Below are 14,828 nucleotides of genomic sequence, written 5' to 3' on the forward strand. Positions count from 1 at the left end.
GCGGTGTGAAGCCCAGCACTAGAATCTGAACAGCTGGGGCAGGTGTTGTGGCTTTGCTACATTCTAAACTTCTCCTTTCCACGTCTTGGATGTGGAGAGAGGACCTGGCCAACCTCGCAACTGCATTGAAACAGTTGTGAGAATCTAAATCTGAGTTGTACTCAGAATACTAGGTGTTCCTGGCAGCTGAGGAGGCAGTGAGAGAATGTTCCTAACACTTTGTTCTAGCAGCTTCGAGCCGCCAGGAAGAGAAGGGAAGCCTGCAGAAGCACAGGCTTGAGCTGGTGGAAGAGGATGGGAGGCGGTGGTGGAGACCCTGCTCCATCCTCCCAGCGTTGACAGGCGGAGTGCCTGCTGTGTGGTCTGGCCCTGGGCTCCTCCCCTCCCTGCCCAGAGCAGGCCGCCTGTGAGGCTCGAGGGCACTCAGAGGGAATGTAGCCTTCTCTCCTAACCGTCTTCCTCCTCTCTTCACGTAGAACATCATTTCCACAGTAGTGGAAGCAACTCTGTCTTAGCTGTATGCATCTGGATTTTTGTGTCCAGAAAAAGAGAGTGGATGCTGGGACCTCAGTGACCTTCCAGGCTCTACACCCGTCAAAGGTGCAAACTGTGCCAGGGCTGCTTCTGAAGATTCAGGGTGGCCGTGCCCAGTAGTGGTGAGCCCAGAACATGGTCAGAGGAGCATGATGGAAGAGTCATGTGCTCTCAGGATGTGGGCCTCCACCCGCCGCTGGTCCCAGCTCAGACAATTGGCAGCAGGCAGGACTGGGACAGTGGTTCTGGTTTCCTGCTGGCCATTTGGGGTGCTTTTCTGGCTTCTATTTGACCAAGAACACAAGGAGACAAGTGTCTGTCCCATTTTAAAGCCAGGATAGAGCATAGTGACAGAAACACGACAGGGTTTCTGTGTCCCAAAGTAGGGCTTTCAGGTAAAGTACAGAAAGTTTACCTTGCATTTCACATCATTGTTGAATGAATGTTTGGTGTAAGTATATCCCCAGCATGTGTTTAAGATAGACTTTTGGGTTTCCTTGGTGGCTCAGACAGTAAAGAATCCACCTGCAATGTAGGAGACCCGGGTTTGATCCCTGGGTCGGAAAGATCCCCTGGAGAGGGTAATGGCCACCCACTCCAGTATTCTTGCCTGGAGAATCCCATGGACAGAGGAGCCTGGTGGGCTATAGTACGGGGAGTCACAAAGAGTCAGACCGAGAGACTAACAGTTTTCACCGTTTTTGATGCTAAGCATTTACTGCTTATCCGAAATTCCAGTGGAATGGCATGTCCTACACTTACATTTAGCTAAATCTGGCAACCCCACCAAAGAAGAAATTCACATTGAAAATGTTTATCAGACTGAATTATGGCTGCGCAGCCCTGTCCTGAGTCTGCACTTAGAGGCAGAGTCTGTGTCTTTTCTGGGAGTTCTTAGGACCACGGCTACATCTGGAGCAGTGCCAAACCTCCATGTGAGACCAGAGCATTTCAGTCACTTGTCCACAGTCCTGATGTTCACAGCCGGTAGACAAAATACTGAGATGTTTGGCAGGGCCGCCCAGCTGTCCCCTGGAAGCCTGGCCTCTCACGGCCACAGGTTTCCAGCTCGCCCTGTGCTGGGACAGTGTCTTCCACTCAGTTCTCTGATCTGTGAGGCCCCTGCTCCCCCTGATCCTCTCCCACCAGACCTGGGACACGCTACCAGCTTCTTCAGGGATGCAGCCGGAGTCTGGACGTGCTTCGCATTTTGTTCGTTTCTTGGCCCTGGACTCCCTGTACGTACAGTTGTTTTACTTCAGTCTGCTGATAAAGCTCAGGCTTCTCCAGACTTCTACTTAGTCTCTGTGATGTAGGAAGCCCAGAAAGAAAGTCATGTTTGTTTTTTTTTTTTTGTTCTCCCTCAGAGCACAATGAACTGACATAAATCCTGTCCGTGTGCTAACACTCTGACCCCAGTAAGAAGATGGATGAGAACAGTGATTTCAAACAGCGCGGGAAGCCCCGAGCAGGTTAGAGCTTCTTCTGGGAAAAAGGCATTCATTGTTTCAAGTGTTCATTCAGCCAACGTCACTGCCCCCTGTACAGGGCAGCGGCGGGATGCAGAAGCTGGAGACACGGCCTCTGTGGTGGGTCTGCCTGGATCCCCGTAGCTCTGTGACCCGTTCATTAGCTGTACACCTGTGGAAGGTTAGTGGGCTCCATTTCTCCTGTAAAATAGGATTAACAGCATGCGGTCGTTGTGAGAATTAAACGAGAACTCATGGACCTGCCTAAGGACTATGTCTGACATTTAGTGAGTGCTTAGCAATGTTAGCTGTTACAGCAGACACACAGCCGCTGTACAGATAGTTGGATCTCAGAAAGGGCAGGCTCTTGTCTGTAGAGGTAAGATTCAGAGTTATTGCTTGGCAGAACCTTGTTCTGAGTCATGATATAAGAGACTTGTCCTGCATCTCATAACTAGTCATGATCACCTCATTCTCTTTGGCTGGCTGGTGGTTTAGGAATGGCCCTGATACAGAGTTCTTGCCAAAGAGATACAAATGGGTACCATCTTGCTGACACTCCTGGAAAATCTTGCTTTCCTGATTTAAAACCAAACAACAAAAACCAGAAGACCTTTTGGCCTGGAACACATTTATGATGCTTGGAGGTATAGCAGCCATTTTATGACTCTGAGGTCACAGAATGAAGACAAAGGCTGTTTTGCTAAAGGTGATTTTTTTTTAAAGAACCCAGTTTTTTAAGGGTATATTTAAGTAACTCCACCAGATTACCTACCCCCAAACTTCTTACCAAATGAGAAAAATTAACATGTATTTTTCAAAGCCACTGTAACCAAATTACCACTTGTAGCTAAATGGATCTTTTTTCATTGATACAGCCAAATTAAGACGTGCAGTTCTTTCTTCAATGAAGTCATAGCCAAACAAAGGGAAAAAGCATGCATGACGAAAAAAACTAGCAAAGTGCTTTGTGCACACAGGAGAGGAAGAGATCATGGGTGATGGGGGCGACTTTTTGGGTTATAAAGAGTTCTGACCTTGTAAGGTAGACTCTTAATGCTGGGGCATGGACCTCTCACCATCACCTGGTTCTCAAGACACCTTTCTAGAGAAAGGAGAAGTCCCCACCTAAGTACAGTTGCCAGCCTGGGCCTTGCATCTAACCTCTGAAATCGGAGCAGTCTCAGGGGACCGGGCCCTTAACCTGTGGGGTCTGTGCTGACCCTGGGGAGTTAGGGTCAGAGTTGAATTAACGATCAACAATTGGTGTCTGGAGACTTGGGTTGGGGGGTGGGTTTGGTTGGGGAAAATCCCCATGCATTTGCTGTCACAAGTGTTGTGAGGAGAGAAAAGGAAATACAAGTTTGGGGGATTGTTGTTTTTTCGCTTGTTGCCCTTGCTAGGAGTGCTGTGTGTGTTGGCTTGAGTTAAAGGTGGAGGACAAAATGATGGCGAGAGAGGAAAGGGACAGGTGGGAGACTGAGGACTTCACAGAAAGCCTCCTGGAGACAGGTGTGCGTGAAGAAACTGGCCAGAGAGCAGACACAAGCAGGAGTCGGGAGGGAGCGGAGCGGCTGATGGAGCGAAGCGGCTGATGGAGCGACAGCTTTGCGTGTGGCATGGGGTTCAGAGCTGGCCTGCCCGGTACCAGGAAGACCCCTGAGTCCCTGAAACAGGAACACGAAGAAGGGGGAAGAGTCATTTGCCAGATGTGGGCATAGCATTGACTAAAGTATCAAGCAGTCAAAAGATTTGCAGTAATGGAAAAAAGAATCTTCAAAAATCTTTAGAGGCGTAATGGGCCACTTGAAGTATCTGAGTCAGTCTGGGGCTCCAGTTTGCTGTCTTGTAATAAGTTCTTATCAAGTTTCTGCTGCAAATGACTGAAAAGTATAAGCGTTGCTGGGGTATTGTCTTAGCTACACCACTGATTTTTCTCACTCAACCAGGAAGTGGTTTCTGTGTCTTAGAGATGATGAGCTCCATGCTCGTTTTGATGTTGGATGTTGCCTTGCTATGTTGCAAGAGCTTGATGTTGCCTCGATACATTGGCCTGTCTCTAGAAAAAGCAAATCAACTCAAATGGAAAAGTTAGGCAGTGCGACAGTTTGTGTAAGAGTTTTTAAGTCTTAAAGAGTTAAGTGTCCTGCACTGATTTAGAGCTTTACGTGTATTAGTCCTAAAGTCTTGTCTGACTGTGATCCCATGGACCGTGGCCCTCCAGGCTCCTCTGTGGAATCCTCCAGGCAAAAATTCTGGAGTGGGTAACCATTCCCTTTTTGAGGGGATCTTCGAGACCCAGGGATCGAACCCAGGTCTCCTGCATTGCAGGCAGATTCTTTACCATCTGAGCCAAATTAAGTCGATTCTGAGAAAGTCTGATAAGGTTGATACTAGCCCCATTTAACAGATGAGGAAGCTGAGGCTCAAAGAGGTTTGGAATCACAGGTTAGGGTGCATCACAGGGCTGTTAAATCCATGCCACAGAACCTGTGATCTTCACTACACTGTGCTGCTTCTCTGTTTTTACACGAAACTGCCAAAAACTAGGACAGAGTCTCCAGGGCATGTGACAGCCACTTCATAGTCTGGATGCTTCCCCAGGGATTAAAGAGAACACTGCATAGAAAAATATCCCCCTGCCTCCACCATCCTGCTCTTTCTGGGGCAGCACTGGGCTTCAACTGGGAGTTTGTGAAGTGACCTGGGGGCCATGTGGAGTGAACAGAGAGCCAGGCTGTGTGGACCCTCTAAGAAAACCCGTGTAACCTTCCTGAAACAAACAAACAACTGGAGGGGAAAGGCACAGATCCCAAAGGGACATTGCATAACATTTACGAGCATTTTCTCAAACAATAAAAAGGTCTAACTGGCACTTAAGCTTTTTGCAAGTGAATGTAAATTACATCTCCAAGTACTGTTGAATATCGAATTTGACATTCAAATAATCTCTGAAACGTTTAGAGTTAGTGGGGGACTGTTTAATGAGAGAGATGATAGGGAAATGGCTTGTGGGTTTGGAGGGGAGGGATGGGTACTGTTCACTGCGGGGACCTTCCTGGCAAAGGATCCTGAAGGGTTCTGTTAATACAGCGAGCAGCTTCATCTGAAACCTACACCTTCCAGGCAGGGTGAAGATTTTTCGTTACCCCTTAAAAAAAAACTGGATGGAAAGACGGTCCAGAGTGTTTTATATACGTATATATGGTCAGAGAACAAAGCAAGGTGGGGTTGGGGCTTCTGACCCAAAGTCAGGCTGAAAAGATTCCAGCCCTTCAGAATCTGTAAATTCACCAGTAGCATGGAATCTACTCCTTTTCCTTCCCAAGGGACAGTGGAGTAGATGAATGCTGGTTCTCTCTATTCAGATTACAGTTACCCAAGGGCCTCCTTTCTCTGTGGCTGGAAATTCTATATCAGATAGCACTGAGGTCTCCTGACCAGGCCTCAGGGCCTTCTAATGCCTTCAGAGGCGTTGCATAGGGCAGGAGCGCTGCAAGGTCTCTCTGGATTTTGGTCCACTCCTGTTTTAAGGCACTTGTTGCAAAAATTTATGTGGCCCCTCGATGTTTGATGGTTTTGCCTGCTTTTTGATGTGAAAATCTGAAACTGGCACTTTAGTGTATATGATTTCCCCAAACTGTACACCTGAGTCATTTATAGTAAGGTTGCGTTGCTTCAAATACTCAGGTTATGTACTGCTTCTAATTATTGGTCTAAGGATAATAAGCTGTGTTAAAAAAAATTTTTTTTTCTTAAAAGGGAAAAATTCACAACTAACACAAACATAAATAGCTGTTCATTTTTATATAACTTGTTAATTAGTGAAGTATCTAGTAAGAGGAAAAAAATCAGTTCAGAGGAGAAGTCAAAGAACATTATGTGTAAGTAGGCAATCAGAAATACTAAAGTTTTCTAATAGATACAAAACTGGTCATTATCCACAGGGCAATTAATCAAGTACATCACTTTTAAAAATTTTTTGTAAGATTTTTTTTGAGGACCATTTTTAAAGTCTTTATTGAATTTATTACAATTTTGCTTCAGCTTTATGCTTGGTTTTCTGGCCAAGAGGAATGTGAGATCTTAGTTCCCCGACCAGGGATCAAACTGGTACCTCCTGAACTGGAAGGCAAAGTCTTAACCACTGGACCACCAAGGAAATCCCGATCCAGTGTATCTTTAGCAGGCAAAATTAATTTGCATTTCTAAGTTCAAGAGTCCTCCACATTACTCTCCTCAGCTTACAGAGTGGTGACATAGATCAGAGATTCTTGTGGAATCCAGTCTCCTGGAAGGCTGTGTGCCCACTCAGTTGTGTCTCTTTGCGACCCCATGGACTGTAGCCCACCAGGCTCCTCTGTCCATGGGATTCTCCAGGCAAGAATACTGGAGTGGGTTGCCATTTCCTTCTCTAGGAGATCTTCCCGGCCCAGGGATGAAAGCCACATCTCCTGAATTGGCAGGTGGATTCTTTACCACTGAGCCATCTGGGAAGCTCCTGGAAGGGTATACTTAGCGTTTAATGGAAAAGACATTCATGAAACTTTTTTGCTCGTTTCTAAGCCTTCTAAGAAGGCTTCTTTTTTTCCTGATGGCTAAATATCTGTGCTGAGTCAAAATGTGAGTTTCAGGCAGGAATTGAGCAGCTAGGTAATTCCTGACGCCTGAAGACGTGGTGAAAAAAAGAAAAAGCACTGGTTATAATAAAAGGGATCAGATGACTGGCAGAGAGGAGAAAGTGGGTTAAGCGAAAGGGCTTCTGGCATCAGGTGTGTGTGAGGAAGCCCCAGGCTCATGATACCTGGGGAATAGTATGAGGAGCGTTTGGGGGATAGTAGAGGGGCTAAAGCATCGCAGTCCTTGGTCTTGGGCCAAGTAAGATGTCAGTTTTGATAGGAGAGTGCCAGAAATCCTGTTCTTTCATAGAGCGAGCTGTTTGGGCTGTGTCTTGATGAAAATCTGTGAAGGAAGAAAAAAGAAAACCCTCTAGAGAGGTGGTTGGGTGTTTGGTTCCTAAATTGGAGCCTGATTTGCGTCCGAGTTCCCCAAGTTTTCATCTTTTAACAGGGGCACCCTTGGACTGCTGACACCCTCTTGCCCTCTCTAGGTGTCTAGAGCATCACTCCCCCATTTCCACATTTTAAGTCATGGGTCAGAGTTTCTCAGAGCAGAGACACACCTCCCATCTCATGACCAGCTAAGTCACAGCCTGCAGACAATGTCTTTGCTCTAAATCTCTCCTGTCTACCCATATTGTCATAAAACGTTTTCCTCTGTGGCTTTTTATTTACACTTTTAATCTGGGAATTTCAGGTTTGTATAACAGAGTTCCTGTGTGCCCCTCATGCAGTATCTGGCATTACTATGGCAAATCGGTCAAAACTCAGAAGCATTACTATTCACTAAACTCCAGACTTTCTTTTGATTTCAACTCTTTTTTTCTATTCAAGTTCTTTCTATCATAGGAGCCAATGCAGGGTACCATGTTGCATTCAGCTGTCAGGTTCCTATGGTCTCTGATCACTTTGGTTTGTCATTCCTAGTGCTTAATGACCTTGACAGTTCCTGGACAGTACAGGCTGAATATCCTATACAGTTTCTCCCAATGAGGGTTTGTCTGGTATTCTCATGATTTGAGTGGGCTTACGGGTTTTTCTGCGCCCTTCTCGTGGGCACATCATGTGAAGGGTACACAGCATAGCTGGTGGTGTGAAATTGCATCTCTTGTTTGAGGTGTGTTTGCTGGTTACTCAGCTGCACAGTTGCTGTTTTTCCTTTTCACTTCTCTTCTTTGTAATTAAATCACTAAGTGAGTTCTCATTTCTTTCTCCATTCTCTGGTGTGGATTAGACAATTCTTTTTTTTCTTCTGTGAAAGTTCTAAAATATCCACTTATAACACTTTCTGGGCTTAGTCTTCTCGGAGATAAATTTTAAAGACTTTCAATCAAGATGTCCTTGGTTCTGAGTCTATTGAGGTCTTCTACATTTTCTAATGTCAGATTTTTTTTTTGGTGATTAAAGTAAAACTAGCCATTGCATTGTGATCTTAAACTTCACTGGACACTGTTTTGTCTAGCGTCCTCTCCTTTTGTAAACTTGATACCTTTCCTTCTGACTAATACAGACGTGCATTTTCTTTCCCCGAGTCGGCATGCTATTTATGTTGCTTAATTTACAAAGGAAATGGTAGGGCACTTTGGATTTGTAACTCCTAACACGGGAAAGCCCAGGAATGAGAATTCGTAAAATTTGTTTCTTGAAATAGTGAGCCAGAGACTCCACTGGAGCCCAGGGAAAGAGCCTTGTTGGACCGTCAGGGGAGGTCTGAGATGACGGTGAGCCACGAGCGCCCAAGACTACGTTTGTCCTCGTTCCTCTTAGCCCTCTTCTGGGCAGAGATTCTAGTTGAGGGAGGAGAAAGGAGCACAGCGCTCTGGGGAGAGAGCAGAAGATGCTTTCTACCCCCTCCCTGTGTTTCCCCCTAACCATCACATGGGGCCTGGTCATGCCATCCACGAGGGGCCTCTTGCCAAATTGAGAACCAGCGCCCTTCTGCCCGACCACCCTGCTGGGAATGGGGATGTGGGGATATTTGGGGCAGGAGAAATCACAGACTGTTACATGTAAGGCGAGTGCAGAGAAAAAGAGAGCAAGCTGGGCAGTCAGGCAGAGAAAGATTTATTATAGGAAGAAAGAAAGAAAGTGACTGGCTTTGGAGAAAAACGAGTGCCCTCCCTTTACAACCAACCCTTCTTATAGCCAATTGATGGGAAATTGTGCCCTGAAGAGAGGGGGCCTTAGTTTATCTTTACCCCATAGCTGCAGTCTTGTGGTCACGTAGTCGAAGGGGTCTCACGGTCAGGTGGTCATGTAGTCTTGAGAAACTGGCACCAGCAGGGAAAAACAGGATATCACCTTAAGGAAAAAGAGGATGCCCACTAGGGCGATGTGGCAACTGTGACTTCATCCCTTGTTTGTCAGGGCACCACAATGGGTCCTATTTTAACTATACCGCTATGAGCCCCTTGCAGAGAAGGCGATGGCACCCCACTCTAGTACTCTTGCCTGGAAAATCCCATGGATGGAGGAGCCTGGTTGGCTGCAGTCCATGGGGTCACGAAGAGTCGGACGCAACTTCACTTTCACTTTTCACTCTCATGCATTGGAGAAGGAAATGGCAACCCACTCCAGTGTTCTTGCCTGGAGAATCCCAGGGATGGGGGAGCCTGGTGGGCTGCCGCCTATGGGGTCGCACAGAGTCGGACACGACTGAAGCGACTTAGCAGTAGCAGTACGAGCCCCTTGTGAACTCTAACAGTACAGTCTGCGTGGGACCTCAGCTCAAAGCTGGTTCACCAAGGCTGTGAAAATGGAGGTGAAGCTGGAAAGACAAATTTCTGAAGCATAGAGACAATCAACAATGACACCAGGGCTCTGAGTTCACATTTCTTTCCTTTTGGTAGAGTGATCTTTCAGGAACCCCATCCCCTCCCCTCTCCCCGACTGACTTTGGACCAAGCAGACCTAGAGGCTATTCAGATAGTCAGAAGTTAGCTGTGCTAATTCTGGGCAGGGGGCGGTTTGCATGGCCAGGACTGTCTGCACTCTTCATGGTGGCTGTGTGGTCATCGCGGGACCTGTCCTGGTCAGAGTGTCATCAGGATGGTGGCCTGAGACTCCCCCTTTGGATCTGCACTTTGCAAATCTCCCCTGGAAAATAAAAGCATATTTGGAGGTACTGCTTTATCTCTCCCATCTACTTCTCAAGTAATCCTGAACTTCTAGCTTGAGGCCGAGGCTGGGCTCCTTGCCAGTCTGTATACACGCTGTCCATCCACAGGGGAGACACCAGAACTCAGGCTGCGTGGAGATTCCCTCTTTCGGCTGCCGGCTTAGGCTGTGTATCTTGAAGCGGGATCCACATTCCTGGCAGGTCAGCAGGGAGTCGTGTTTGACGTTGGTGGAAAAGGGCCGTTCTCGGATCCAGGACCTCTCTGCTTGTATCTGTCTGCTCTCCTGGGGAACAGGCTCTGACGGGGCAGAAGCCAAGTGTTGGAGGGTGTGTTTGGCTCCATCTCAGAGGATGATGGAGTCCAGTAGGCTGATGCCCAGCTCTGAAAGTTCCCTCCCCTCTATTTGTGAATATATCCAGAGCCGCCTGTGGGTCAGTGGTCTGTGCAGTGCCCATCTGAAGTCACTGTTCACAAGAAGGCTTCCTGTGGGAAATGCACAAACAGCTGGCCTGGGATGACAAGAGTTGAGTACAGGGAAGATCTTCTGTTCCCTCCCTGACCTCTAGGACCTGGAGCTTGTTGATTTGTTCTTACCACATTCCAGCTGTCTGTGGAGTCACGTGGTAGTGTAACAGATCTTAGACCAAGTTCTGGGTTCCTGGCATGAAGCCCAAACCAGATCTGGCCTTTCCTTACAGCTCCAGTGGCTTTGGTTCCTGGTGGCCCATGTGGGGTCATCTTAAATGTCTGCTCACGAGGCAGGTAAACTGACTGCCTCCAGGGAAGCGTTCGGTCAGTACAGACGCACGCCCAGAGGACACTCACAAAGGTTAGAAAGACACACCTTGTGAATGTGTGCTCTGTAGAATCTATTCCCAGTGATCCTCTGGCTTTCTTAAGTGATGTCCCCACATCCTTTCCTAGCCCTGGCTGAGAAGAACTGACTGACGGGATTCATTGCTGGGGCCCTGGGTGAGCAAGTTGTGGGCAGAGGCTACACTGCATAAAGTTAATCCCAGTTCTCTAGGGACATGTGTGCAGACTCTCATGGGGTAAGGGAAGCACAGGTGGCTTAAGCCAATGCTCCCCCTGACACATCTTTGGCGTGTCAGACAAGCTGTACCAATCAAATGCACTCTAAATACCACCCTCCTCCTATGCCCAGCAGCTCCATCTACCAGATCAGACCATGTGACTTCAGTGGCTTCCAAAAGACATGAGCAAGACGGTGGGGCAGGGCAGGTAGAGACCACAGTAAATGTCAGAGAAGTGAGTGTTTTTCTCAGGCTTAGAGTCAGCTGAGCTCTGAGGATGTTTCCATACCAGGGGACCTTATCCAGTGGCTGACTTATTCAACTGATATGTAAACAGAAAAAAAAAAAATGTCAAGGTCATAAAAGTTCTTTTTTTTCTCTGACTGTGATAACCTCATCTATAGCATATATTTTTGTGCTGCTCATTAAGTGTAAGTTCAAATCTTCAGAGACACATTTTCACGCTGCTATCAAGTCCTTTATCTCTTTATGAGTTTGCAGATAAAAGACCAAACCATGTATAAAATCTTCCAAACTGAGGTGAACTAGATCCTTACTCTGTATTCAGAATTCTGTCACATCTGTCATTCTAATTTAAAAATGCAGCTATGAGAGAGACCTCAGGGAAGAGTAATAAAGGTAGCCTTTTCTTTTTTTGTCATTTATTTTGAATTAATTTTGGCCTAAGGTTTGTGTGTGTGTGTGTGTGTATGTGTGTGTGTGTGTGTGTATGATGCTTTCTGCCATAATCAGCGTGGGTTGGCCGTAGGCATACATATGTCCCCTCCTTCTTCAGTCTAAGGTGTGTGTGTGTGTGTGTGTGTGTGTGTGTGTGTGTGTGTGTGAGATGCTTTCTGCCATAATCAGTGTGGGTTGGCCGTAGGCATACATATGTCCCCTCCTTCTTCAGTCTAAGGTGTGTGTGTGTGTGTCTGTGTATGTGTGAGATGCTTTCTGCCGTAATCAGCGTGGGTCGGCCATAGGCATACATATGTCCCCTCCTTCTTCAGTCTCCCTCTCACCCTCCAGGTTGTCACAGAGCACCGGCTTTGGGTTCCCTGCATTGTAACAACAGACTCCGACTGGCTATCTGTTTTACTTATGTTTCAACTCTATTTTCTCAGAAAAGCTTTTTTTTTTTTTTTTAAATGTTAATAATTTAGAATTTTTAGAAAGAATAAAATTTTAAAAGATAGTCACCCATGAATTCCCCATCTGGATTTGAATATTTTTAACAATACTAGAGTGTGTGTGTGTACATATAGACACACACATGCCCATGAAATTTATAAAATGGGATCACTTAAAATAGTCTCTTTAAAGTCATATTTTTGCATGCTTTATTGTAAACTTTTTCTTTTTTTTCTACCGTAATATTGTAGTGGGTAAATATCGTTCCACCCTACCGATGAACCGTAACTGATTTAACGGGTGCCTGCTGTTGGGGACCTAGGCTCCCACGCTTGGCTGTCCCTGGGGGCCCTGCGGTCCCATAATGATAGTCACTGTGCTGTTCGCATGTCGTCTTTATTATTTCCTGTAGATAAATTCCTGGAAGTGGGGTCAATGGATGAAAATGTATGTAAAAATCCTAATACCCGTAACTGTGTTGCCTACAAGGGGTACAGATTTATCTTCCCACCACCAGTCTGGAGTGGGGGGGCTACTCTCCCTTTTTACCTGATGATAACTGGTACACTAAGGGTTTGCTAATTTTTCTAAACAATACTAGACCACTGTTTTTATTTATTGGGCTGCACTGGGTCTTAGTTACAGCATGTGGGGTCTTTTCTAGTTGTGGCTTGTGAGATCTAATTCTCTGACCAGGGGTAGAGCCTGGGCCCCGGCATTGGGAGCATGGAGTCTTAGCCACCGGACCACCAGGGGAAGTCCCTACAAGTTGGAGGTCAGGGGCTATGAAGGGGAAACAGGAGGTGAGCCCCGTGACTGCCCTGAGGAGTGCCTGAGGCGTAGGTGCAGCCCAGGGTGGGCAACCAGGGGCTGGGGAGTCAGAGAGGGGAGGGCAGGGACACCCTGGGTGCGTATCAGAGGGCTCATGCACAAGAGAGGACAGAACTGCACAGAGAGAAGTTTCCAGTGGGTCTGCTTGGCTCTCGAATGGGGGCTGAACATTTCCCACGTGTGAAGAAATGTCCCTCCCCAGAGTTGGAGAAGGAACCCCCTCTAAGGATTAAGGACACTGTCAGTGCCTGTGTTGGGGAGATGCCAGGTGGAGATGTTAAGGGAGGAGCAGCAAAACCAGGGCCTGGAGAGGAAGTGTGTTGTCCTGGGGGTGCTTTCAAAGGTTGACTCTTTTTTTTTTTAATTGGAATATAGCATCTCCATAGAAATGTGGGCAAATCATAGTGGGTTTACTGAATTTTCACTAAGCACTCGGGTAAACCAGATCAAGAAATGGCTCGCTGAAGCTCTGTTGTTGTTGTTGTTGCCTCTAGTCATTAAACCCCTCCCGTGCCCCACCCCACCCCCGATGACCCCTCGTTCCCTCACCTGGACACTTCCAGTTTTCTCCGCAGGCAGCTGCTGCCGCTTCTCGGGTCAGCTCTGAGTGGCAGTTACAAGCTCCGGGTGGCTGGCAGAGGCCCAGAGGCTGACGCTCTTGGGGTGCCGCTGGAATTCTTTGGAACACCCTGTGGGGCCTCCCCAGTGCCCGATTCCCTGACATGGGCATCCTGGCTCCGGCCCGCTGTCCATTCTCCGTCAGGCCCATTAGCAAGGCCTGCCCGGCTGGCAGGCAGCCCTCTTGGTGGGGTACCGGAAAGATGGCTCGAGCCCAGCTGCATTCCAGTGTCCGCTGGGCCCATGGGAAACTCGTGGGTCCTGGTCAGGCCCACGGCAGCCAATCCCCTCTTGCATGAACCCCTGTTCTCTCTTCTCCCATTCACATAGACACGAGTTTGTTAAGGATAGAGATCTCCCACTGGAGAAGGAGGGCCAGTCCGCTTCCCGTGAGAGTTTATCAGGGTCCTCTCCCCTCGCTGGACTCTGGAGAGGAAGACAGGAAAAGCGACTTGCTCAGCACAAGGCTGGTGGCAGCCCATAGCTACAGCTCTGCTCTCTTCTCCTCTGAAGGGAGTGTGGTATGGGGTGTCTGGGGAGCACAGCCAGGGTTTTAAAGGTATCTAGATTTGTTTTAATCCCACATGCTGAGACATGCAGACACAGACATGCCCGTCCAGAAGTCAAGTGTTTATTATCCTCTCAGCTCCCTAGAAACAGGAGGCTCAGAAGACAGGGCCACATGGGGGGCACCAGGGTCAGCCAGGGGAGGTCACGCAGAGGAGGAAGGGTGGGTGTGCGATGGGCAAGAGCCTTTCCTGGGGTTTCTGCAGGAAGGGACAGGCAGGGCGGGCCAAACCAGCTCACGTCTTGCTGATTTGTGTGATTCCAGTAGTTTGTAGGGTGCAGGGGCTGTCCCAGTTGTCTGCTACCCAGCCCTGGGTGATTAGGGCGGGTGGACAGTAGTCTTGCTGATTTGTGTGATTCCAGTAGATTGTGGGGTGCAGGGGCTGTCCCAGTTGTCTGGTACGCAGCCCTGGGTGACTAGGGCGGGTGGACAGTAGTCCAGAGTGTGAATGTAGAAGAAGCAGTTGCCAGTGCGGCCTCTGGGTTGGCTGGTTGGCATTTGAATGGTTTTCTCAGGGACCAGTGATTCCACCATCTCTAGGAGCTAAGTCCCTTCAAGGTCAGCAAGAGCCCACTGCTGTCAAAGTGTCAGAACACAGAGAATGAAGGACCTGGTTAACACAGCAGAAATACCAGCTGTTTCCTAGTAAGCTCTGCAGGAGGTTTCTGGTTATTTTCAGTGCTTCTTAGAATGTATGGTACTTCAGTCCTTGTTGATCCCAGCTCTGGGTCCTGGCTATCAATTCTGAGGCAACAGGAAATAACCTAACATCCTGCTACGTCAAGTAGTTGTTGCTTATGATTATCTAACATCCCTCTTAGAAATGAATTGGAAATTAAAGCAGCATAGGCTGAAATGAACTCCACGTGTGACGGGGGCTCTGTGTCTACACTCATTGGTCCCTA

At 47.7% G+C, this 14,828-nt stretch overlaps 1 long non-coding RNA gene across 1 annotated transcript; it reads right to left on the minus strand.

Moving 5' to 3' along the window:
- Positions 1-1,840: 1,840 nt before the first annotated feature.
- On the minus strand, positions 1,841-13,859 carry LOC121820587 (uncharacterized). Its single transcript, XR_006061169.1, has 2 exons — positions 13,287-13,859; positions 1,841-2,204 (listed from the first exon to the last, which is right to left on the minus strand). It is a non-coding gene; the product is annotated as an uncharacterized LOC121820587 (long non-coding RNA).
- Between the last annotated feature and the right edge of the window lie 969 nt (positions 13,860-14,828).

Source organism: Ovis aries, chromosome 11 (genome assembly GCF_016772045.2).
Source record: "Ovis aries strain OAR_USU_Benz2616 breed Rambouillet chromosome 11, ARS-UI_Ramb_v3.0, whole genome shotgun sequence".
NCBI lineage: Eukaryota > Metazoa > Chordata > Mammalia > Artiodactyla > Bovidae > Ovis > Ovis aries.